We start from the raw sequence: 27,336 nt of genomic DNA on the forward strand, positions 1-27,336 counted from the left end.
CGCCAACAGCATTTTTAGAAGGGTGTATTTTTAACAACCCTTTCTAGGACACCCCATCCTTTCTACCACTCTTTGGCCATTTATTCACGCACTGAACAAATAATCAATATTTAGTGCGTTCTTACCATGTATAAGTTTAGCACTGCATGTGGTTTCTTGGAGGACACAAAAATGTGTATCACACAGGTCCTACCATCAAGAAACTTACAATTTTATGGTGTACTGATTTTAGTACAGTGACAATCACTCTGTTCTAAAACTCTCCAGAAAGATCTGACAGTTTCTGGACACTCTTGGTGAGTCATAGACACCAATTCCAGAAGGAATGGCTCCTTCGGGGAATATTCTCAAAAAAGATGAGTCTGGGTTCTGTTTATGAGCCATACTATTTGGGACTACAGAAATGCTAAAAGATATATCTTCTTCAAATGTCTGACCCAGAATCTTCCCAAAGCCCACGATTTGAGGGTCATGGTGTCTCACGATCTTCACCTCTGCAGCCACACTGACCTCAAATACCCAAACACATTCGCACCTCAGGACCTCTGCCCTTGCAATTATTCTCTTTGCCTGGGACAATCTTGCTCCAGACACCTGCATGATCTCTGCCCATATACTGCCTCAATGAGTCTCCCCCGAACACCCGTCCAACACAGCTGCAACTCACCCCACTCTGTCCCCTTACCACTTTCTCTCTCTTGATGAGGCTCACCACCACCTAACAGCAAACGGTTCATCTCTTTATTTTTCTGAACATCTCTTTATTTTCCCGCCTCACCCCCCAACCAGGATATACACTCCTTAACAGCAGGGGCTTTTGGGTTCACTACTAAATCCCAGGGTCAAGGCACTCCATAAATACTGGTTGAATGAATGACTCATAAGGCTGAACTGTGTGCTGTGCCCTTCTCTTACATCTTCCTTCACTGGGATACTGAAATAATTATTAATAAATGAATTTCAATACTGAATCATAGTAAATTGTTTTCACCCAAAGGAAAAAAAACAAAACAAAAAAAACCCCCACACTTAGTGAAATATTTCTGAAAAATATAATAAACACCAGTTTTTATCATTTTCCCTTCCTTGATTGCTCGAGAGCTGGGCCAAGGGTCAGGTAACCTTATTCTCTGGCCAGTGCGCCTGTGAGCTGCTCCGTGAGCCTGATGTCGTCATCCCCCTGGGCATTTCTTTCTCGGGTAAAATAAGGAAGCTTCAGAAGCTCATTTCCAAGGTTCCCTCTGGTTCAGAAACTATGGAGATCAACACGTAGGTGATGGGCCAAATTAGATTCATGTTTTTACATCTTCTGATTTAATAGCACTTTCTACGTGTAAGCTTATCTCAAAGGTAGCACGGTCATTTCATACTAAGTAAGCAGGAATCCCGGAGGGAAGGATTTTATTATCTAACTATATCTACGGGCATGCTGATTTAGGACAAACTCCACAGATACCACGGAAAACCTGTCTCCACCCCCTCCCCCTCACTATCACACCACCAACATACGACAGACATGCAAAGAAAGATGCCACATCAGCTGTTTATGACATCTTGAGTCACAGACACTTCACTGGGGTCTCTAAACAGATTTCTTGTTTACTTGCACATTAATAAAACTCGCACCTTCGCCAGTCAGAATTTTTTTTCCCCCAAGCATCTGAACATCCAAAGAGATTTAGAAGCAATTAACATTCACGAGTAACAGAGCAATCAACATGGGAACTGCTAATGGCACTGGACAGAATCCAAAAGCAGATATTAGGATAATAGTGAGTCCCCGACACAGGTTACGGTGTTAATTCTGGAGGGCAGGCTCATGGTATGTGTTCAGGAGCTTTGAAAACCTGCTGGCACAGTCACATACGCCTCTTCTATATATGGTTCCTAGCACCCTACAACATATTTTTTTTTTAACTGATATCGAAAAGAAGGCATTTTTGCATCGCTATAATACAACCCCTAGCATTAAGGGTATATATTGAATTCAAGTTTATTTTAAAATTGCCTACCTGACAAAAATATTAAAATGTCATTTTTTTCCCACTCTGGGTCTCTAGACTATCTTCACCTGTTAGCTCTTGTAGCCAGAGGCCACAAAAATAATAGCTATGAATTTCCTCCTTGACGATTCCCCAATAAATTTTGCCACTTCCTTGTGTGCATGTGCGTTCATACAGCCCTTGTACATAGAAAGACATGGATATTCCTTTCCGGGCAAGCTCTATGCTTGCCTCCTTGTCAGTGTCCCTGACCTGTTTTCATAAATATCACTCCAGAAATCAGCATCCTCCCCCTCTTCTCCCCCCGCCCCCCTTCCCCCGCCCTACAAAGTCTCTGCATAATAGAGAATGTTTCTACTGTTCCTCTTGCTGATTTCCATTCTCCTGCCTTCATCTTTGGTCAACTAAATGCATCTAAACTGCAGATGCTAAGCACATCTACCTTTACCTCCCCACGGACCACATTCCTGCATGATGGCCCGGGCTCTCCTTCTCCCTGAAACGCAGATGACTGCCTCGAAGGCAGATGACTCCACCTGCAGAGCCTTGACCTCCCCAGATCCACACATTCCTCTGAATCCTACCCCCCCCAAGGTCCCCTCCCAGCCCTTCTCCTGGGTCATGTGGTCTCTCTCAGGATGGAGACCTACACGTCTAATCGCAGGGCACCTTCCCTTACATGCAGACACACTGGACCCCACGCGGGCAGAAAACCTGGTTTATTCCTGTTTCTTATAACTTAGGATATAATTAATCACAGCCTATTATGATTTGCTTTGTTCTGTGGGGCCTAAGAAAATAAATTTGTTCCAAGGCAAGGCTTTTTTCAAGTACTTTAACATTAGTTACGTGTATTTAATGGGATAACACCATTCATTTTGAGGAAACTATCTTTCTGGCTATTCTATTCTATTCATGCTCTGTTCTGTTCCTTCCTCCTTCTACTTTGCTGCTTTTGGCTATTAAAGGGTCCCTTTTTTCTTAACAATCCAGCTTTTTTTTTTCTTTACCTCCCCACCCTCAACACATACCCATTGGTGCTAAAAGCCTGTTTTGACAAAGATTTTCTACAACAGAATCCAAATTAAAGGGAAGTTATCAACAGACTCACACTTCAGAATCCCTTACTTTATCTCTGTGGCAAGTAGTTTTATATTCCCAGTGCCAGCCCCGAAGTTGGGGGGACACGAGCCCCCAAGAGCCTCCACAGCACACACATCTAGCTCTCAGTCATCGCCTCCACCGACCCCGGGCTCCCTCCCCACCCCGAGGGGCAGCGGTGGACATTAAAGTGCTTCTGGCTGTGGTAATCCAGTCAGGGCTGGGCATGCTGCAATCTCTACCCTTTGGGCCACAGGAAAACATTTTGGCAGAATGCCTTTCAGTGGCGCTCCGCATTCCTGGAGGATCCTGTGTTCCTGGGTTGCCAAAGACATTTGTGCTGTGACAGCGACGGGCTCAGAGTGGCGACTTTTCATACTGTCCCTGTGACTCCATGCCTGCCTGGACGCTAGACTTTGGAGCCCTTTCTGCCTTGGAAACAGCCCTGTGCCCGTTAACCCAGAGGCTTTCAATATTTGCTGAGCTGGAATCGCTAAGAACGCAGACTTCCTTTATTTACAGCCCTAAGTAGATTTTAACTATTCCTGAGAGAGAAGCAGATGAATAAAGAAAGCAATCTGAGGAGTTTGGGGAAAGTAGAAGCAATGGTAAAAACTTGTATTTGACCATTTATTCTTTCACCAAATATTCACTGAGCACCTACTCTAGGTTCACGGTAGTGAATAAATGACCTGAAGAACTCCCCGCCCCCCCGGCCCTGCCCTGCCAGGAGTTCACACCCAAAGGTGGGGAGACACCCTGGGAGTAAATAAACAAGTAAATAGAGATGTCCAGGCGTAATAAATGCTATGGAGAAAAATAAAGCACAGGAGGCCAGGGAGTGTAAGGACATGAACCCACACTTCACGTAGTGTTTATTTCCCCATGTCATGTCAATAAACATTTGTCACCAAGCACCTGCTACATTGCAGGCCCTGGGATGGATTCTGGGGAAGCTGGCATATCGATGGAAAGAGAGAGATCGATGTGGACACATATACATACACACCACACACTCGATTTCCAGTTAATTTGCATGTGAAGGGTACACAGTCTTCACCAAAAGGGGTCTGCGTGTGATGCCACACTGCCAACAGCAGTTTCTTTTAAAGGGCCCCCAACGAATGCTATTAGTGGCCCCCAAAGTGGGCAGGGTGCAGTGGGGTCCGTGTCTGATTTGCTGAAGGGCATGCATGTTCGAAGCACTGAGAGCCCCAGCATGGGGTGGGCAACCACGGGCCTGGCTCAGCTCCAGCACTCACCTTGCTGAAGGGCTGGAGGCAAGTTGCATCGCCTCTTTACCTCTACAAAATGTGGATCACAGGCTGCTGTGGGGTTCAAAGGTGGTAAGGCAAGGGACGTGCCCAGCACAGTGCCTGGCACTAATCTGACAGCTGAGTAATTGCTTCACTCAGCTCATCCAGAAGGAAAAAGGACACCAGAAACGCAACAGCTCCAAACACACTGTGTGCCCAGAGTAAGTATACAATAACTGCTTTTGCTTATCTGTTTTCTCTGGGTTGTTGGGTTTTGCTTTGTTTTGTTTTGTTTTGTTTTGTTCTGTGTGTGTGTGTGGCCAAAGGGTTCTAGGGAATATAAGCAGATATTAATGTTACTTTAAAAAAAAAAAAGGCCTTGGGGCGCCTGGGTGGCTCAGTTGGTTAAGCGACTGCCTTCGGCTCAGGTCATGATCCTGGAGTCCCGGGATCGAGTCCCGCATCGGGCTCCCTGTTCAGCAGGGGGTCTGCTTCTCCCTCTGACCTTCCTCTCTCTCATGCTCTCTACCATTCTCTCTCTCTCTCTCAATAAATAAATAAAATCTTTAAAAAAAAATAAAAAAAAATTAAAAATTAAAAAAAAAAGGCCTCAATCAAATAAGTTTTAGAAACAACAAATAAAATGAACTAACACAGGTCTCTTTACTTCAGACCCTCCTATTCTGTAACGTGCTAATGTGCCTCACTTCTCTCCAAGAAACAGGAACAATGGGAGGGGTGTTTCCCAGCTTATGTGACCATGGAACCCTTTGACATGGAAAATCACATGTGACAGTTGTTCAATGGAACAGACTTTGGGAAATGTGGCTTTGCTATAAGAACAAATGAATCCAAAGATAAAGAATATATACTGTCTTTGGTTTTGATGTGGTCTGATGGCTTTCTTTGAAAAGGCAGACTTTGGCATATTTTCTGCAAACTGAGAAAGTCCGGTAGCAGTGCTTCCTATCCACTGGACCACAGCAACTTCTCCTCTCCTATAAAAGAAGTCATTATTCTGGGGCCACAGTGCATAGGAAGGAAGTGTCGGCAACATCTGAACACTTCTCATTCCCTTGAACAGGCAATTCCCCTATTTTCTGCAATAAACAGGCTCTTAAAACGAGTTTTGTTAATTATTCTCTTGAAAGCCAAATCCTCTTCTGACTACACTGGGGAAACCTGCTGCTTAAAGTCACCCTGGGTTTTCTATATCATCTAAATGCTTCACAGTGAGCATGCATTACTTTCATAAACAGAAAATCAATGGTGGGGGAAAAAAAGAAAAGAAATTCTATAGGGATGTGTTGATACACCATGATTAGTGCAAAAACTACCTACTTGTACATGTAAGTTTTTATATATGGGGCTTTTCATGAAGATCTTACTTAATATTAGAACCCTAGATAGATCTGAAAGGGGAGCGGTAGACAGAGAGGACAGTAGAGCTGAGATTATTCCTCACAGGCTTAAAATTCAACATCAGAAAGAGAGAATCCATGTGATTCACCCACATCCTCTGAGGCAAAAGAAGAGACAGAGAGAATATTGCAGGGAAGGAAGGAAAGGAGAAGGGGAGAGAGAGAGAAAAAATAAAGAAAAAGAAAGAAAGAAAGAAAGAAAGAAAGAAAGAAAGAAAGAAAGAAAGAAAGAAAGAAAGAAAGAAAGAAAGAAAGAAAGAAAGAAAGAAAGAAAGAAAGAAAGAAAGAAAGAAAGAAAGAAAGAAAAAAGAAAGAAAGAAAGAAAGAGAAAGAAAGAAAGAAAGAAAGAAAGAAAGAAAGAAAGAAAGAAAGAAAGAAAGAAAGAAAGAAAGAAAGAGGGAGGAAGGAAGGAAGGAAGGAAGGAAGGAAGGAAGGAAGGAAGGAAGGAAGGAAGGAAGGAAGGAAGGAAGGAAAAGAAAGAAAGAGGGGCACCTGGGTGGCTCAGTCGTTAAGTGTCTGCCTTCGGCTCAGGTCATGGTCCCAGGGTCCTGGGATCGAGCCCTACATCAGACTCCCTGCTCGGCGGGAAGCCTGCTTCTCCCTCTCCTTCCGCCACTCCCCCTGCTTGTGTTCCCTCTCTCGCTGTGTTTCTGTCTGTCAAGTAAATAAATAAAATCTTTAAAAAAAAAAAAGAAAGAAAGATGGGAGAGGGAGGGAAGGAGAGGAATGGAGGAAAGACAGAAGGAAGGAAAAAGAGAAAGAGAAAGAATTAGAGAGAGAGAGAGAGAGAGAAGGCAAGAAAGGGGGTAAGCAAGAGAATTGTTGAGAAGCCTAAGGTGGGGGGAGGGGAACACAAACCCAGAGATTAAGCTGACCCAAGTCAATACAAAAGGCTTTGTGCAAGGGCTCTGGCATTAATGGGATTTGGACTGCTACAGCCCTTCGAACCAAGTACAGAACATAACCATAGATGCCGGAGTTATTTTTTGAAATGGATGTCTTAAGTAATAGGAAGCTTAACTCAAAGGGACACTCGCAGCATTTTCCATGGCTGTTGCCAGCTTGAGACCTGGCTGGGAACAAACCAGAGCTGCCCAATTAGCAGCAGCCTCCCACCTAGGACAGAACCCACCAGGTGGCTTTCACCTTTGGGTGTGCCACAGAGGAGCTGCTTTGTGGCACGGTCGCAGGGAGAATGAGCTGCGCTGTTGAATCATGTAGTAACGCAAATGATGTAAATGGAGGGGGACCCTCTGAACCAAGGAATCTTGGGGCCTTCATTTAGAGTCAAGCATTCATTCTTTCAGTCAGTCTTTCATCAGCGCCTCCAAAGTGTTTGGAACCGTCTGGGGTCTTGCAGATACTGCGATGAACAATAACCAAGTCCCCGCTCTCCAGGAACTTACATTCTCCAGAAGGAGGGAAAGCCAGCAAGTAAACAAGAATTTCTGTTGGTTAGAAGAGCCGGGAAGAAAAGCAAAAAGGAAAGAGGGAGAGAGGGGGTTTGTGCTGGGAGAAGGGAAAATGTGCTCAGGGAAGGCATCTCTGAAGAAGGAGCATTTAAACAAAGGCTTGAAGAACAAGGAGGACCCCCACCCTACAAGTCTGGGCAAAAACAGCGTAAAAGAAGGGAGCGACTCGTCCTCTGGAGGACGGTGTGGGCCACCATCGCTGGGGCCTCACTTCCAACCAACTCAGATTTCAGCCATGCTCAATTCAAAAGCACACAGACGTGTTTAATTTTAAAATCTTGAATTGCATACTACGCCTGCTAGGAAAAATACCTCCGGAAAGTTGGGTATTTTTAGAATGGCCCATTTCAGTTTCCTCAGGGACTTTTCCCTGTTCAACCAGAAGACCCAAAGAGTCCAGGTCCATCAGCCTCCTCTAAATACCTGAAACTGCATTCATCAGCCACTGTTTAAAAATTGGATCTTACTTCAAAGCTGAATGACTTGATTACTCCCATAACAGAATACATTACGCTGATTATGGGATTATTCACATGCCATTTCCAAGAGGTTGGGCAACATTTCTCAACATTGCACCCACCAACAAACAGAGTAGTGAGAGTAGAAAATGTAATGCTAATATTCAAATGCCTTCCTTGTCCTGATACCATGATAAAATTTCTCTGCACTCCTTGTTAACTGATGCTTGAAAAGGAGGGGGTTGATTATTTCGGTATAATACAGCTCAGAGGAAGTGCCAGGAGGGGCCCAAGGATGAGATTGTTTCTGTGATCTGACACATTAGGTACTCAGTAAATATAAGGGCCTTATCCCCATCCCCTCCACTTTGCCTGCCAAAACCCTGAATACTGATTTTTATATCAATAATTTGCCAATAACTTATTCATTGGCTCATTTTTTATAACTGTCAGTCTAGTGCTGTGTTTTCAGCCCGCTAGCAATTGATTCATAAGAATGGCTTGGGATGAGAAGGGGCGAGGAGGTGAAAGCTTTATAGCCATGATTCACTACTAATCGATGATTACCATTTTATGCTCAAGAAAATCAAATTCATATTATTTTACATTTTAAAAGTTTTTAAAGGAACACTTATTAAAAGCCTAAATGAAAACAGGGCATCACAAGTTCAAATAAACCATAAATTAGACACAGAAGCATAATTCCACTGAACACCATTTTATTAGCTAATCAAAGTGTCATTTTTTTTCTATTGGCATCCACTTACTATCATGTAATTTCCATAAGGGCACCATCTGTATTTATAAAAGAATTTTCTTTGTGGTGATCTAGCAATCTACAAACAACAGTGATATTTAACTTTTCTTAAGGGATCAATTTTGGAATTGGGTTAAAGGATTTATAAGTCTCTTTTTCATGATGAACCTTTCATAATGAACTTATTCATACATCTCTGTGATGTTGGAAGCACTTGAAACAAAAACAACAACAAAATGTAACTTCGATTTATTGAAATGTAAGGTTCTGGATCTTGACATGTACATTTTTTAATCAAGTAAGATGAATCTCTTACTATAAGGTCCAGTAAAACAATCATAGACAAACTACTTTCTTTTTTCCATTTTGGCCGTAAGGGTAAGTTAATTTTCAGTGTAATCTGATTTGATGCCTTCTGGGTCAGACAGAACCCTGTATCAGCCAAGGTCACTGCTATGCGTTTCATCAGGATCCAGTCCACTCACTCATTTATGACACATGGCCAAACCCTGCCTTGTCCAGTTCTTAATGCAGCCTTGCAAGTGTGAGTCACTGCCCCAGTGATGGCTAATCCGGCTTGCAGGGGTGAAGCGGCAATACTCTTACCCTTGGCAGAAAAAAACTCATAATAGATGCCCTTCTGTTGGGTACAACAGATGAGTGACTGAAACGTGGATGCAAGGAGAGATTTGTTTAAAGTGTTTCTAAGAATACCAAATAGAACCCCAGAGAGAACAGTCTTTGGTTTTACGAGTTATATATTACTTCAGCTTTGAGTCAATCCAAAAGAGTAAGATGCAGTTTGAGAGAATCAAAGACAAAAATTTCACTCTTGGTTAGGATGCAAATTTGTACACTACCAGTCAATTACTTTGTAAATTTAATTTTAAACAGGATTTAAAAGGATTATGATTAAAAATGTATGTGACATACTAACCAACAAAATTAAAAAACAAAATACAAACTAATATTTAAACTTCATGGATCGATTCCTTAATTTGCCGATGATCGTGGATTCTACCATATTTTAAGTACTATATTAAGTCTCAGGCACGGTGAACAAAAAAGATTTAGTCTCTACCCTCATGGAGCTAACTGTTTTTTGGGGAAAAAAAAAAAAGTATGTGTGAATGAACAATTGAGTAAAAAATCACCAAATCACATTAGTGATTAAATTGAGATATGTAACTATACCATTTTCCTCTCGCTCTAATATAGTTGTATTGCTTTTTAAAATCCAAAACACTTATTGCCTTTAAATAATTTGATTATGCACTAGGACCAGGAAGGGATCTTTCTGGATTTTGGCTTTTGTATTTGCTGTTTGTTTGTTTGTTTGTTGATCACTGAAATGTTAACACTCAAGGAAATTTTGATCATCAAATTTTTGAAATATGTTAATAAAATGGAGAGTGTTCAGGGAAACACAGCAAAAAATAAATTCAGGGGTGGCAAATGGGTCTTCTTGGGAAAGGATAAGAAAGAAAGTCATTCATCCCAAGAAGTAACTTGATTATTATAATCTCTGTGGGGAGCTAACATGTGAAAAAGGAACTCTGGAATTAGTCAAGTTCTATATTCAAGTCCTGGCTCCATCACTATGTATTGAAAACCTCTCCTACATCTCCGTTTTGTTATCCATAAAGAGACTCATCCACATCACAAAAATTAAATGAGTATAATAAATATGAATAGCTTGCACGTAGTCTTAGATTACAGTCGGCTGCCCTCATCATCACACTCCACCACCATCATCATCATCATCATCAGAAAAAGAACTCAAGGTCTGTTGTATGAAAAGCAACTTTAGAAACCCTGGCAGAAACCACAGAGGAAGCTGGTAACAATCTCTCCTGAGAAAATGCTAGGAAAAAGAAAGAGACCTAAGTCCTAGCTCTTCTTGTGTTGACTTGTGCAACCTCAGATAAAACTTTTAAACTCCTGATTTTCCGTTTCCCCAGCTCTAAAATGGACAATAGAACTTATTTAATGAGATAATATATAAGGAAGGACCAGCACATATATCACCTTATTAAATACAGAACCCTACTACTTTTATAGGAAAGCACACTCTGATCATAATCTACCATAAATGGATCTCTTCTGTAACCACCCAGGATAAGAACTCCTAGGAAGACCATGAACTTGAATTTCAGCTCCATGATGAACTAGGTAGATAACATCTCTTAAATTCTCTGGGCCCCGGTTTTGGTCAGGAAAATAGTATACTCATTGTGAGAACTGGAAATTAGACGTGCAACATGCCCAGGAAAGGGTCTGGCACATCAGACATATGGTGGCTCCCATTTCTCTCTGTTAAATAATGATCCAGTATAATCCATTTTCAATGTGCATATTCCCACACTCTAAAACTCTTTAAATAAAAAGCATTATAAATAACCTTTGGATGGTCTTTAAATAATTCTTTATGGTTTGGAAGAAAAACAAATCTATAGAAACATAAAAATCCAGTGTGTCAAATACACAGTATAATCATTTTGTATGATCACTACTAATACAGTTCAACCTAAATTGCAGTCTTGTATTTGACATAATTACACGTAACCAAACACTAATAAAAATTGCTGCCTTATATTTCAAATTAGTAATTATGGTAGTAAACATTAACAACATGTCAGATATAAGATGGTGATTTGTTCTGAAATGTATTAGAAATCATTATACTGTATGATAATTTTAATTACAGTTGGGTAGCAAGACGGCTCACAGCAGACCATGGCTCTAAGTTTACTAGGGGAAGCAGCAGCTCTTCAGTTCAGCCCTAAATCAGACTCCTATGGCTTGAGTTCAAGAAATGGGTGATTCTTTCTCCATCTTTAAATGGTGAACCCCATTGCCTCTGCAGAATCAGTATTATCCTAAGACTTGGAGTTATCCTTCCAGGATTTAAATCCTAATTCTATCGCTTTCTAGCCATATGAACTTGGAGAATGGTAATTTCTCAGTGCCCCAGGTTTCTCATCCTTGAAATGGGAAACAGGGGTGCCTGGCTGAGTCAGTCGGAAGAGCATGCAATTCTTGATCCTGGGGTTGCAAGTTTGATCCCCACGTTGGGTGTAGAGATTACTTAAAAATAAATAAATAAATAAATAAATAAATAAATAAATAAATAAATAAGATTTAAAGAAGAAAAACAAACAAACAAATAAATAAATAAATACAATGGAAAACATAGGAGTATTCAGGCAGCTAAACTAGATCATTCTGCCTGTAGCACTTAGCCTAGCACCTGGAACCCTGAGTCTTCAGTACATACTACTGGTTGTTACTATCACTTAACATTAATAACCAAGTCAATCATTCTCCTAAACTTTTCAGACCATGGTCTTAATAATAGTGACCAAATCTCCTATTTAAAGTAGAAATGTCATGGGGAGCCTTGGTGGCTCAGTGGGGTTAAGCAACCAACTCTTGATTTCAGCTCAGGTCAAGATATCTGGGTCCTAAGATCAAGCCCCAGGTCGGGCTTCTGGCTCAGTGGGAAGTCTGCTTGAGGATTCTCGCTCTCCCTCTGTCTCTCCCTCCGCTGGCACGCTCTTCCTCTCTCTCTCTAAAAATAAATAAATAAGGGGCCCCTGGGTGGCTCAGTCAGTTAAGCGGCCAACTCTTGACTTCAGCTCAGGTCATGATCTCAGGGTGATGAGGTCGAGTCCCAAATCAGGCTTGGCATTCAGCAGGGAGTCGGAGCCTGCTTAACATCCTCTCCCTCTCCTTCTGCCCCTCCCCCTACTTGTGAGCTCTCTCTCTCTAAAATAAAGAAATAAATCTTTTAATAAATAAATAAGTAAATATTTAAAAATAAATAAATAAAAGTAAAGTAGAAATATGCCAAATGTTAGCTTCTATCCCTCAAGACACTATAGTCTTGAGAATTTCATCATTGTCCTTTCTACTTTCCTTCCATGTTTTCTGCATTCGTCTTCACTCTTGCACTCACTCAGTGTTATGAGTCACTGGGAAGACCCTGTTCTTTATAATTTCACCTCTCAGGAAGGTCTGACTTTGGCTGATCCTTTCTTGGCCCCTATCTCCATGTTAGGTTTAACCATGGCCCCTAAACATGGCTCCAGCATAGATCCCATGTTCCATTAATGACAACACCCACCAGAGAGCTCCACTCCCTAACAAGTGCATGTGTAAGAGCCATAAGACTCCCAACTCCACCCACATGACTCCTTGACATACCTAAAATTGGATCACTAGCCCCTAATTTAGGAATTTAATGCCCCTCCTCCCCCTCTCCTGCCCCCCTCACCATGTTTTTGTTCTAACATATAAAAAAAAAAAATTGTTCAATCAGAGCTACCTATTTCCACCCCTTTCAAAGACCTCTGGGCCTTGCAACATCTCTGCAGGACTCTCCCCGCTCCAAGATCTCCATGCATTACACGGTCTCCTGCAAAGTGAGGAAGAACTCCCAGCATTATGATAAAGCACCTTTCCTGTCCACATTTCCATACTGTTTCAGGTAAAACATTTAGGGGAACAGACTGGACTGCTAATTAGAGAACTGTCTGAAACCACCATGAACCACATTTCCATCGGTGCAATAAGCAAAGACTCTTCATTAAAATCACTGTCCTCTGTAAGGGAAAACTGTTTCAAGTGCAATAGATCTAATTCACAGGAGTGATCATGCAGGCCCAGGTACAGTATTCATTATTAACTTAAAAAAGTATGCCAAATCAATTAAAAACCATTTTAAAGGGAAGGAATAAAATTTAGTTCTACCTAACAGCAGGTCAGCTCTAATTTATCTTCCAGCCACTTTCAAGGGATTTTACTTGGTTCTTAATCTAACATTCATTGGAAAGGGTAGTTCTCATGAAATTACAATGGCATTTCTTGCATTGTTTAATGCAAATGTTCCCATTCTTCAGAAATGGAGAGCAGCTTCTCCAATATAGACTCCTTTCAAGGTGTAAAGTGGATGAGCTCAGGGATCCGCTTGAAAAGAATAAAACATGCGTCTCAGAAGCTGCTCAAATTTAAAACCCTGCCTGCATCCCTATGACAAATTGTATTCCAAATATAGGTTATTCACAACATGTTTGTTGTAAGGCGAGGAATATGAATTCCTGCCGTGTCTTTCTTTACAAACATGTCAAGACTTGTGAACCCTTAATGAAATGCAGCATTTTAGAGGCAAGAGGAAGCTACAAAGATGCCAGAAAGAAATGGCTCCTTTCCTGGGACTGGGGCCTTCCTGTGATGGTGATTGTTCCCATCATCAGAGACGCCAGACGGTCATCTCAGAACCAAATGGGGCTTCAGCGGTCACCGAGACCAGCCAGTTCAGCTTACAGAGGAAGAGACTGAGGTCTGATGGAGAACAAGATTTTTCCAGAGGGTCGGGGCTGCTGAGGAGCAGAGACAACCAGGCCCACCCAGGTTGTCGACGAGTGCCATTCACTAGGGCTGCCCGGTTGACGAGACTCTAAAACAGACTTTGTCCTGTTGGGGCACTTTCATAAATCCCATGGGGCACCAACCTTCTGGTATTCTGATAAAAGTTCCATAAAACTTGGAAGTGAGCTCATCCCAGTAGGATATTTTTAGTCATGCCACAGAAGTAAGTTAGTTGGATTGATTTTACATTTGGCATTTTCTTAACTAGAGCCTGAGAGTACACTCCTCATTTGTTAACTCCTTTTTAAGTAAAGCACCACTGTTCACTAGTGATTGGCGTCCCCAGCAGAATGGCCACTCTCTACTCCTCTCCTCCTCTGCACCCCAAATAGGGGGCTGTCTAAGATGATGACAGCATAGCAGTCTACCCTGGTTTTGGTTTAAGGCAGGGGTCAGCATGCTTTTCCTGGAAAGGGCCAGACAGTGACTATTTTAGGCTTTGCAGGCCATTTGGTCTCCGAACTACTCAACTCTGCCGCTGTATCTCAAAAGCAGCCAGAGAGAGGATGAGACAAACGAGTATGACTGCATTCTGATAAAACTTTATTTATCTACATTGAAATTGAATTTCATAGGACGTTCCTGCGTCATAAGCATTAGTCTTCTTTGGATTTTTAGTCAACCATTTAAAAATGCAAAAACCATTCTCAGCTCGCGAGCTACACAGACACAGACAGCATGCTGGATGAGTCTCACCCCTGCCAAAGTTTGCCAACCCCAGGTGCAGAGTTAGGAAAACGCTCATTGACAGAGACAAACCCTTTTTGTTACGCAGTTGCCCTCCTTCTAGCTCACTACTGGCACTCACCTGGTGAATCCACATTTTTTTTTTTATTAAATGTACATGCTTTTCATCATGTGCAATGGATGTTAGCTCAGTAAGGTTATATCCTGCTTGCTAGTGACTTTGATAACCACACGGTGGTCCTGGGTGGGGTGTCTTCCTTGATGTGAAATATAACTGAAGGTACTAACCGGTCACCCAAGAAACAGTTGTGAGATTATGTCATTATTTTTTGCCAGTTAGACAAAAGAAGCATCTGTCCCTGGGACGGTTGATATGAGTGCTACTAAAGAATTTTTAGCCTTCATGTGTAAATACTGCTTTAATTTTGGAAAGAAATATTTTAGTTCCATGTGTGGTCAATATCAGCACCAACACATCAGCCCCTGAAATCATTATTAATCTTTTGCCTGTACAATGAAGTAAGGAGGAACTCTCCATTTAAATACTTTTCCACACAACACAACTCCACTGGCATCAGCATATTACAAAAACCAATTTTCTTACATCAACTTCTATCTACTTCTAATTCTGTACCATAGCTCTGGGGAGTTGCTACAAGGTCTGTGTAAACTGAAAATCTAAATAACATTATGACGCCTATTACAGAACTAATTTATAATCTAATACCCCAGTTGAATTTAATATCCTATTTATTTATTCAAGCAAAATATCTGGAAAAAATATGTCACATCATAATGTAGTTGTTATGAAAATGGAAAAATAAAACAGAATTTTAGAGAAGGCATGATAATTGCTAGGGGCAGGTATGAGCAAGAATTTCAGAGCCCCTCACACGAAGGAGAGACGGGAGCCCTTTAATAAATAGAATTTGTGCTTTATAATGCAATTATTGTCAAATTTAGTATTTTACATCAAATTTACAACTTTAAAATGTGATTCCTATTAATGTTATCTGCTCAGAGCTACTGCAGCATAAAACTGTTGGCCAACAGATGCCACCTCATCAACTGTCTTTAACAACTCCATTCCCATCCTGGATGGAAGAACTGAGTTTATGACAGCATTTACAAGCACGTACTGCCAATACAAACGCACAAGTGATGTGCATGTATATAATACACACAGACTAATGGAAAGAACCATGGCAATGCTTCTCGGAATACTAAATCTCATGCTGATTTCCTTATCTTGAAAGAGACTGAGGGAAGGAAGGAAGGAAAGAAGAGAGGGAAGGAAGAAGGGAAGGAAGGAGGGAGGAAGAAAAAGAAAGAAGAAAGGAAGGAGGGACAGAAGGAAAGGAGTGAATGAAGATACTTTGATATTTGAAGAAGCAAAGGTATAGAAAAAGCATAAAATAGGGGCGGCTCGATGTCTCAGTCAGTTGGGCGTCTGACTCTTGATCTTGGCTCTGGGCATGACCTCAGGGTCCTCAGATCAAGGCCCACTTCAGGTTCTGAGTTCAGTAGAGTCTGCTTGAGGTTCTCTCTCCTGCCCCCTGCCCCTCACCCCTACTCTAAAATAAATAAATACATAAATCTAAAAAAAAAGGCATAAATATAAAAATACTGCCAGGCCATAATTACATCTTAGCGCTGGACACTCCTGGACATCTAGGAGCCAGGAGAGGAGTTGGCAAAGTATAGTGAGGCTTGATGGGACATATACAGGCGAGTTCTCAAGACTCAGAGAAAGGGCAGCAGCACCTGAATCTCTCCAGGAAGTAGGAGAAATGCCTACTGCTTGCCTTTTCTTGAGATAGAAGCCATGTTTAGAGCTTAAGTAGCAGCTCAAAATCCCATGGGCTCCAGGACCAGGAAGTAAGTGTGCACCCAGCTGCACCACCACACAAACACATGCGTATCCCCCCCTCACAGTGGTGACTTCCAATCCTCCCCAAAAAAGCAGAATAAGCAGCTGTTCACCTTGCAGAGTCTCAACTATTGAGGTCTTGGTGTCCTATTCCAAACCAGCATATCTGGATTACGAGCCCTACTCTAGACCTCCTGTATTTTTAATAAGGTTCCCAGGTTATTCTGATGCACTTCAAAATTTAGGAACCAGTGGCCTCTGTGATCATATTTGAAAGGCATCAAGGAAGAGCCTTTTGCCCCGGAAATTATTATGACACGGCTCTCTCAGTATCCAGGAATCTCATAATTAGTGATTCATTATTTTGCCTTTTAAAGGTTTCCTGGTCTCCAAGGGTACTGAAATTACTCAAATATACCTAGGAGAAGAAATAGCTTAAGTCCTCTTACCAGCTGATGAACTGGTTAGATACTAAAGCCCTGTAGAAATTAAACAAAAGCTTCCCCAAAAGGGCAAGAAAGCAATCCATAAAAGGAAGTCATCAAAGACACAAGAAGAGACTCTGTCCTGTACATAATAAATAAATACACATGGGTTACATGATCCTCTGAGAAATGCATGGGTATCAAGGATCAGGTATCCCGGCTTCATCTAGTTTCTGCTGAGTATAGTCTGACATCAAAAGGAATTCACATTCAGATCCTAATGTGTTCCAGGATGTACTCAGCTCCAAATGGGCATTCCTTCATGGTATCCATTTTCAAAAACATACCCATGAAGACTTTGGTGTGAGAGTGTGCTCTCTCCTGACAGACGGGGCATCCTCTGAGGGTCGGCCTCCTCCAGATATGGAGCTGGACCCCCATTATTTCCTCAGCATCCTTCCTAGTGTGGATTCTTCCTCCCTCCCCACTCCACTAGGGTCGGCTCAGTTAGGATGCCTGGGAAGTAGGAAGACCCTCCCTCCCCTGAACCATTTTACCTGCTCTTTGTGAAGGGTATACATATGCAACAGAAACCCAGCTCAGCACTCTATTGATTATTACCTATAAATCTAGCTCTTCATAAAAAGGTTCCATGAAATACAACCCAGGGACATAAATCTCTCTAAGAGAGATGAAATCTGATGGGAGATAAAATTCCCTCATTTCATTTATTCCCTTGTTTAAAGACTGACTTTCCAATCAGTTATGAACATTAACATGAGATGACAGGCGGATGGGAACAGAGCACAGGCTGGGGGGTCAGACAGCCAGGAGAGCAAACACTCCCCGTGCCAGTCACTCGCTATGACTGTCATAGTGTCATAGTGTCACCAGCAAGTGACTTCTCTCTAAGCCTCAGTTTTGTCATCTCTAAAATAAGGATAATACACTCCCTTGTATGGGAGCTCTGAGATCAAGTTGGACAAACTATAATGTACCAAGCATGCATTAGGAGTTCAAAATGATAGCTGTTACACACAGCCCCCTCTTCATTTAAAATTCTTTTTAATACAAAAAGAAAACCAAAAGAATTAGCTACCCCCACCTATAAAAATCCATCCTTGCCTCCCACAAGTCCAAGTGACAGCCCGGGAGATCTTATCCTTCACTCAACTGAACACCAACTATGTGTCAAGCTTTGTCTTGGGTTCTGGCAGTTGTCCAGGCTCAACTTCTAACTTTAAAAAGTTATAGAACCAACATTTAAGATGACATGCAAGATAAAAACAGGTGGTGGGAAAAATCTTTTTTTTTTTTTTTTTGCAAAAAATCCCTACCCCGCACAAGGGCCTGGCCCTCTGTGCTGTTCATGCACCTTGAAGAAGTGTTTCTGTCCTTTCTGAGGCGTTCAGAGACCCCCAGCCAACTTCTCCCCTGGGCTCCCTTAGCTCCCAACTGAGGATCAGTCTCTGATTTTCCACACTGTGTTGCAATTTTGATTTAACAAAGTAACAAATCCCCACACTGTGCACTTTATCAGGAAAGGGACAAAGTCCTTTTTTTTTTTTTTTTTACTTCCTTCCCTCACCAGAAAAGTGTCTGCATGTAGCGGTCAAACCACACCTCTGAGCCTCTGCTTCCAGAACAGAAAGCCTCACCTCCCCTAGGGCACTCCTGGTGACCAAATATCCTCCCCCAGGCCACTCCTGGTGATCGGAAAGTCAGTCCCTGAGCTTAAGCAGCTGAGTTCCAGATACATTTTCCCACAGCAAAAAATGACAAATAGAAACTATTTGTTCCTAGAACAAGAAGAAAAGCTTACAGGGCTGAGAAAAAATGTTGGTGTTAGCATTCTCACTTCAATCAGCCGGCAAAATCTGCCATGGCTTTTCTCCATCTGATCCTGTTGGCCTTCCAACCCTCTACTTCTGTGATCTGACCATGTGGCAAAAACCACATTCTGTTCCCTTCCCACATGCTGGAACAATGAACTGGGCTTTGGCTTGACTTGAGCCAATAGTCTGTTGGTTTTGTTTCTCTCCCTATAAATATGTGGTACAGAGGAACCAGAAGCCTTAAGTTGACCAAATGTTGGACAAAGAGCAAAGCAAGGTGTAGCGATTTTCACAGGCATCTTGAGGAAGACGGAGCATGAGACTATTGAGTGGTCCTTATAACCCCATTCTTGGGTCATGGTGGTGGGGGGTTGGAATTTGGAGGTGAGAAAGAGGACATGGAGGTATTCAAGATGGCGGAGAAAGTAATGGGGGAGGGGGGAAAGAGAGAGAAAAAATTCTTATCCTATATAGTTAGTCCAAGCACTTGTTATCGTTGTGTCTAGCTCTCCAAAGCAAAAAAAGTAAAATCAAACAAACAAAGAATTCACCAGCCAGAACCAGGCAGACTCTCCCGCCTTGATTCACACATGGTCTCCTCACTCCCCACTCTTGCCACAGATGGTGGCAAAGCTCCACTGACACACGCAGCACCCCAAGGCACTGTAACTTCCTCTGCAGTCCCTCAGCAAGGGTGGCTGGCTACTTCCGCTCTCAGCTGCCATGGGGTAACCTCTGCCTCCCCTTCCCCTTCCCTCCACTCCCCATCAAAACAGCACGTTGTTCGAAATGATCTCAGGATGTGTGATTTGGGGCAGATAGTTGCTGGAGTCCCTATATGCTTAAGGTACATAACTGGGCCACTGAGAAAAAGGAATTTAAGCATTCTAGAAAACAGCGGGAGAGCAAATTGGCCTTTCCCTCGGAGAGCTATTATTAGAGAGACCCAGCCCAATTCAGCCAGAAAGCCAATATCTAGCCCATCCGCTCTTCCCCTGCAACAGTGCCCCACACTTCCCGCCCCCTTTCAAGCAGGACTGCCCCAATGCATCCCAGCCAGACGCACACCTCATCTTTAAGGCTGACCACCGGCTTGCACAGATCAATAGAAACATTTCCTTCTCACATGGCAATTTGGCAGTCCAAAGGTTAATTTCACATAATACCAAGAACTCACAGAACGTGGCAGTACATTTGATTTGTCCTCGTGGAATTTGGCAACCTGCTAGCTGTTCTCTCTGTGTACCTGCTGAAGTCACAGCTGCTGCTTAAACTTTGTAAATAAATGCTAAACAAATGCCAAATAAAGAAACCAACTTCCCAGGAAGCAGAAAGGGCAGGACATCACAGTTTCTGTTCTCAGAAATATGCTGCGACCTGCTTCAGAGCTGCATCCTGGCAGCTTAGGTGTGTCTCTGTTCTCTTGTGTCTTTTTTTCTTTTTTCTTTTTTTTTTTTTAGATTTATTTATTTATTTTAGAGGCGGGAGGGGCAGAGGGAGAGGGAGAAGCTCAGGCAGACTCCTTGCTGAGTGCAGAGCCCAACAGAGGGCTCAATCTCATGAACCTGAGATCATGACCTGAGCTGAAATCAAGTCGGATGTTTAATGGACTGAGCCACCCAGGTGGCCCCGTTCTCTTGTGTCTTGAATGCTCTTCTACCTTGGCGGGGGGCGGGGGTACGAAGGATGGAGGGAGGGACGTAGGAAGGGAGGGAGGGAGGATAAAGAAATGAAGGGGGGAAGGACAGAGAAACAGAAAAGCCTTTCCTATTATTTGTCCCCCAATTAATGAACAGAAAATGTTGGCTAGGAAGACAATACACAGCCTTATTATTTCTTATAGCGCACATTTCTATGGAAATTAGAGATTTTGGAGTCTATTTTTTCAATGGACTTAATCTCCACTCATGCAATGAATTAATGAGAAAAGAGGTTTCATTGCACTTGATCCTCCACTTTGCCGGCATGTGTCCATTGCCTATATGAAGACATCGCTGGTGGGGCCTTTTTATTGCTCCTGGTCCTTTGGCCTCATGGGACATGTTTCTCAACAGCAACTCTGTGCTGAAGGATTATGGAGTTAATCATTCAAGATATTCTGGCATGTTGCACTCTGTGTTCTCTCCAGCACAGGTAATGCACAACTAAATCAACCCATGAGAGATGGAGAAGCCCAACATTTCTCATCATGGGTAAAAATTCACTTTATAAGTGGGCTGTCAGGCAGCCACCTCTATTTCCCTGCCTATCTCAAAGGACACATCCATCCCATATGCAAGATGAGGAACTAGAAGTAAGCTTAGACATGATGTATGGATGAGATGTGACTTACTACTCATCTCTGGCTTTCCAATTCAGCTGATGACTCAAGCCAAGTAAATCAGGTAGTAATAATGATACTTACAGCTACCATCTACTGAATACTTAAATGCCAGGCTCTATACCATAGCACTTCAGGTCTTGTCTTCTCCCAGTCAGCCAGGGGTTCATCCAGGACAAAGATCTTACCTCTGTTGTTTTTTCTTTTTGTTTTTCTTTTGCTTTGCCATTGTCCCCACCACATAATGACTAGCGCTGATATAGCACTAACTAGGCACCAGGCACTATTCTAAGGGTGGTATCTATAAAAACCCATCAAATCCTCACAACAACCTGTGAGGTGGTTATTCTAATAAAAGTATCTTAATATCCCCATTTATTTATAGATGCAGAAACCAAGTCTCAGAGGCTTTAAGTAACTTGTCCAAGTCCAGTGGTGAAACCAGGTTTCAAGCACAGGTATACTGCTTCCAGAATCTATGCTTTTTCAGGATGCTTATTGCTCCAATAAACATTTTTTGAATGAATAAAGGGTCTCATGTAAGCATTAAAACAGCTTTAAGGGATAAATATGACTACCCTTATCTAAAAGGAGGAAACTGAGACTCAGACTGGTTAAGTAACCTGCCTGAAGTCACAGAACTAATTGTGCAGAATGAGGACTCAGCTCAGGTCTTCCCAACATGGAGGCCCATGGTCTTGAAACCACTGGAGTATTTTTAACCACATGACCAAGCAACTTCCTGCTCAGTGCTTCCGTTTAGCGGCTCCATTTTCCCCATATTTGCAATAACAGCATCTCTTTTGCACACAAAGAAACTTGTTGACAGCACAGCAGATTTTTCTCTTTATGCATCTGTCTATGTATTTTGTTTTTCCCCAGTAAGTTCTATAACAAAAGAAAGGCTGATATTTCAGATAATGAGTGAGAAGAGGATCAGGAAGCTCTTTGATTTCAAGTGAGCCTGTCCATCAGAGCTTGCCAGGGACCTCACCCATGTGGTTAATTCGATCCCCACATCAGGCTCTGGATATTGTTTCCTCAGTATTGGAAATACTTGATAGCAAGTAAGACAACCCAGTGGCGTTGGAGACGCACCTCGGCTACACCGAGGACCTCCCTTTCATCCAAGCACAGCTGTAAGAGTCAGGCAGTGAGCTCCTCCTCAGCCGGGGAAAACTTTTACCTTTTTCCATCACTTGCTCTGACCGCTTGCTCCTAAATGACTGTTCTTCCATCTGATTATTTTTCTTCCAAATACACCTGTCACCCAACTTTTCATTTTTTAAAAAGTTTTAAAAATTTATTACTCCTGAAGCAAGAACCTGAGAATAAGCGGGTGATTAACAGAATCCTTTGGCTGACCTTCAGGAGACCCAACCGGCAGCTGATTGATGAAATGACCACAGGTTTAAGCAGAAGGTCAGCTTCAATAATACGGCTGCTCCTTCCCATGGTCCTTACAAACCAACTCAGTCGTTGGCCTTCACTTCTCCTTTGCAACAATTTTAAGGCCAAGACGTATGAGTGACTCCACGACAAGCCACCCTTTTGTGACGCTCATTGTGTAGTGACACAGGCATGGCACAGGTATCGGATCCAAAATGATCATGATCTAACACCGGACATGACTGTTCTCAACCACGGAGCTTCCCTGTTCGTTAACTTTCCCACCAGATCCAAGTTAGCCTCCCGCTGGGGCCCGGCCAAAGGTCACCTGGATGGCACTCCTCACTGCACCACTAACTGGCCCTGAGATCCACCATTACTTTCTCTCTCTTGTGTTGTAAAATGGGGGTCATAAAACCTACCTGCCAATCTTCCCATATTTAAAACATTTAAGTTTTCCTTTTAGCTGGTAGTATTTGAACTTGAAAGAGGAAACAAAAGAAGGAAAAGGACTTCTTTAAGTTGTCCGTTTGTTTTCTGTCAACTTCTAAGGATCAGTAATAGGTAATTCTTTAATCTCATCCACACTTTAGAACACACGTCAGATTTTCTCTGCAAAGTAACCCAACAAACGAAAACAACAACAAGCTAGAGGCTGTTGTACCGCTTTGCCTACATCATCTCAATGAGTCCTCAAAAGTTTCCTATGAAACCAAGGCAGTGGGATGATTAGGAGCAGGAGCTCCAGACCCATACGACTCAGTTCTGCCACTGACTAGCTGTGTGACCTTGGGCGAGTCATTTAACTTATTACACTCAGCTCTGCACACACAGAATGGGAACGATGATACTTAGCTTTTAAGATTGCTGTAAGGAAGGATGCCTGGGTGGCTCAGTCCATTAAGCATCTGGCTATTGACTTCAGCTCAGGTCATGATCTCAGGGTCGTGAGATCAAGCCCCACATCAGGCTCCGGGCTGAGCTTGGAGTCTGCCTGAGATTCTCTCTCTCCTTCTCTCTCTGCCCCTCTCCCCCTTTAAAATAAATAAACAAATCTTTTTTTAAAAGACTGCTGTAACGATTAAGCTAGACAATGACTGTAAAGTGTTGGAACAGGTCTGGGCACAGGAAACATGCTCTGGTAAGCCCTGGATATTATTACTGTATTGTATTAATCCCGTTTTATAGATGGTGAAACCGAGGCTTTGGGACGTTAATTAAATGACATGCTTAAGATGGTGACCACTGAGTGGAAGTGTGGGGATTTGAACCAGGCAGTCTAATCTCAAAGCCCAAGTTCTTAACCATCCCATCAGTGTCCTCCTGGTGCCAGTTTTTAGCTGTGAGTTGCTGGCCCCAGGGTCTTCCTTAGCCTTGTGAAACCAACTGAAGATGGACACTCTGAAGCAGGAGAGACCCCACAAGGGCAGCCGAAAGCCATGACAAGAATGGAGGGAGATGTGCTTCCTGGTGACCCAGAGGCCCAGCAGGGAGGAGGGTTCCCCAAAGTGCTGCAAACACACTGACAGCTCTGCTCTACATCCTCTGACCCTTTACGAAGAATGAACGAACTCTCCCAGTCTGTTCCTGCCCCGAAGCAGGACGTGATGGAATAGTTTACACCCTTAGAGAGGAAAGAAGAAAACACAAATCATCCACTGAGGTGGACTAGGGATAATCCAGAGTTGGGTGCAGCCCTTTCATTCTATTGGGAACTTTGCATTTATAATGTTGGTCTTGGGCAGGGGAGGAGAGGCTGTTGCCTAAATGGGGTGACTTAAGATGCCAGAGAAAGACACGGCTTCCCCAGATATGTTTACCCACTGATGTTCTGGCCTTCGTGATTTGAGTTTTCACATTTAGCCTGTGTCTGTCCAGTCCTCCTCTTCTGAAACGCAAATATGCCTATGATGGGTAAGAAATTCAATTCTTGCCCCCAGAAGTGCCAGTGTTCCTTGGGACCTTTTCCACATGGTGAGATACCATGAGCACACGGAGGTCCTCGGGGAGGGATGAGGAATGAGGGCTCTGATAAATAAGTTGGGAAAGGAAACAAAAACAAGAGAAATAAGGTGCATACAACTTCGGATGCTTCCTTGTATTACAGATTATGGCATCGAGCCTCAGAGAGGTTAAGTAACTTGCCCAAGACCACACAAGAGGCAGAGCTGAGATTTGAATATGCTTATCTCCAAATCTTATGTTACCCCTGTACCGTCTGCCTCTCTATGTTATACAACTTGCTCTTGAAACTCAGATACGGCCGTGAGTCTCTTTCTAAACCAGAATTGGGACTCAGCCTTTCCCTGGCAGGTCATTGTATTTACGAACTTTTCCCCCTCATATGTATTCTTCAGCTCCTCACCACTTCCAATGCAGTCATGAGGATAAAATATGTGATTTTGTTTCTTTCCATAATTTCTCCTCTAGAAGGCTATGGTCATAGTCAGAAGCAGCAGGGATTGCACTAAAGCTTAAGGAAAAGCAAAACTATTAAACCACAGTCCATCCCTCTTCAATAACTCTGGTCAAACTTTGAAAGGGAACAATGCTTCCTATTACAGCAGCAGTCCCCTGAGATTCAACCAGTGCCAAGAGTAAAATACCTGAACCAATCCCTGCCCTCTCTCCCTCCTTACCGATTCCCTGCATGCAAGCATATCTCAGTGGGAAGAGATCAACTACAAAAAGGAGAGGGATGAATGGGACATATAATTGCCCAAGTAGTCAGTGCCCAGAGACCTAAACAGAGTCCTGGACTGGAGATATGGCTATTGCCACCACCAGAAAGAGGCCCAAAGCTAAAGGTTTTATTCCCAGAGGGAAAGATATAGGATAGTCTCTTCTATAGGCTTGCTCTTCTTTTTTTTTTTTTTTTTTTTTGCTGATAGAGACCACTTCCCAGCACAGAGGCTGCGAATGTGAATATTTATTGTCCCAGACTGCCATACAATTAGGACATAAGTATACATTTTAATCATAACCACAGGGATCTGAGGGGAAAGTCCTACAGGTGGCTCCGGAGAAAATCTTTCACCCCTAACAAAAAGAGATGCCCTAGAAGTAACTTTCCTACCTGCCTTTGGATTTGAGTGTGTGATGCCTAGAGTACCATTTTATGATCCTAAAGGAAAAGCCCGAGGAGCAGCCAATACAGAGAAGATGGCTGGGTACAGACACAGAGAGAACCTGGGTCTGAATAATGTCACTGAATCTCTGATCCAATCCCAGAACCACCTTGCCTCCAGACTTCTTGTGTATCAGTTACCTATTACTGTGTAACAAATTATTCCCTAAGTTTAGTGGCTTAACATAATATACATTATCTCACAACCTCAGTGGATCAGGAATCTGAGAGTGGTGTCAGTGAGTGATTGTAGCTTGGGGGTCTTCCAGAAGGCTACAGTCAAGGTGCTGGTCAGGGCTGCAATCATCTCATGGCTCAACCAGGGAAGGATTTGCTGCCAAAGTCACTCTTGTGGCAGTTGGCAGGCCTCAGAAGATTGACTTCCAAGCTTACTCACAGAGCCCACTCCACCCGGTTGCCTTACAACATGGCAGCCGGCCTCCTCTAGAATAAGTGATCAAGAAAGAGTGAGAGAGAGTACCCAACATGGAAGCCATAGTCCTTTTCATAACTTAATATTAGAAACAACATCCTATCACTCCTTGCTATGTTCTATTCATTTAATGGAGAGGTTCTCAGCCTTGACACCATTGACATTTTGGTTTGGAATGCTCCTTGCTGTGAGGGCTGTTCTGTGTATTATAGAATGTTAAGCAGCATCCCTGCCCACTACTGCCAATATTACCACCACCATTCCCAGTTGTAACAAAAAAAGAAGTCACTAGACATTGTCAAGTCTCCTCTGGATAACAATCACTCCCAGCTGAGAACCAATGATTTATAATAAGTCGCAAAATCAAGCCCACACCAAGGGGAGAGGATTATACAAAGTCGTGAATGCCAAGAAGCAGGGTCACTGGGAGTCATCTTTGAGCCTGCATACCTGAACTTGCTTTATAAGATAACCAGCTTCTTTAAGTCTTAAGTCATTTGAAGTTGATCCTTTGGTTATTCGAAGCCCAGATCCCCCTAAGTGATACAGAAAGACTAGCCACTTATTTCACCTATTAATACAACTGTTACTTTCCCCATCTTTCAAGAGTACTAAGTAAAAAATTCAAGCAAACATGATGCTTACCAAAGAAATGATTCAATACTAGTGTCCTGAGAAAGAACCAATATATCCCATTTTCAGAGCAATAAAATGCTCAACACCACACACACACACACACACACACACACACACACACACACAGAGGCACGTGTGTGTGCACACACAAGTCTCGAAAGGAAAAACATCAATTGCCCCCTTCCTGTGCATTTTCACTGGATGGAGAGACACAAACGTCAGAAGGTCAAAGATAGCAGTAAAAACAAAATGTTACCACTTCAAGAAAGGAATGACCATATTATACCAATTGGGATTCTTTAAGTACTTAAGAAATGCCATATCCTCACCTGTCTGAATGTGGAGTTGGAATGGACGACTGAGGAGTTGCGTGAATGACAACCAGTGGATCCTGCTGTGACTTTTCTCATATTTGTGCCTATTCACCACACACACACCTCGCCTTTTCCAGGTGGCCTCCAAGTGAAATACTCTTTAAGGACCTTGAAACTCTTAATTCTTCCTCAACCCATTCCAGTTCTGTGGCTAACCTCGCTGCTCTACCCAAACCTGAACTCTATGAACCCATTCCACTTACCAACAGCCCTGGTGTTCACCCTTCAGATCCTTCAGGAGCTGACCATTCTTCACAGTGTCCCAGGGGCAAAGAGCTCTTTTCTACCTTATGATGACCATGGCTGCATTTCCCAACCCCCCAGGCTTTGAATACATGGTCC

The 27,336-nt window shown here is 42.7% G+C and overlaps 1 protein-coding gene across 3 annotated transcripts in view; it reads right to left on the reverse strand.

The window, feature by feature from the left end:
* PPARGC1A (PPARG coactivator 1 alpha) overlaps positions 1-27,336 on the reverse strand; it is a 638,991-nt gene that overhangs the window by 457,964 nt on the left and 153,691 nt on the right. The window lies entirely within an intron of this gene.

The sequence above is a fragment of the Zalophus californianus genome, chromosome 2, assembly GCF_009762305.2.
Source record: "Zalophus californianus isolate mZalCal1 chromosome 2, mZalCal1.pri.v2, whole genome shotgun sequence".
NCBI lineage: Eukaryota > Metazoa > Chordata > Mammalia > Carnivora > Otariidae > Zalophus > Zalophus californianus.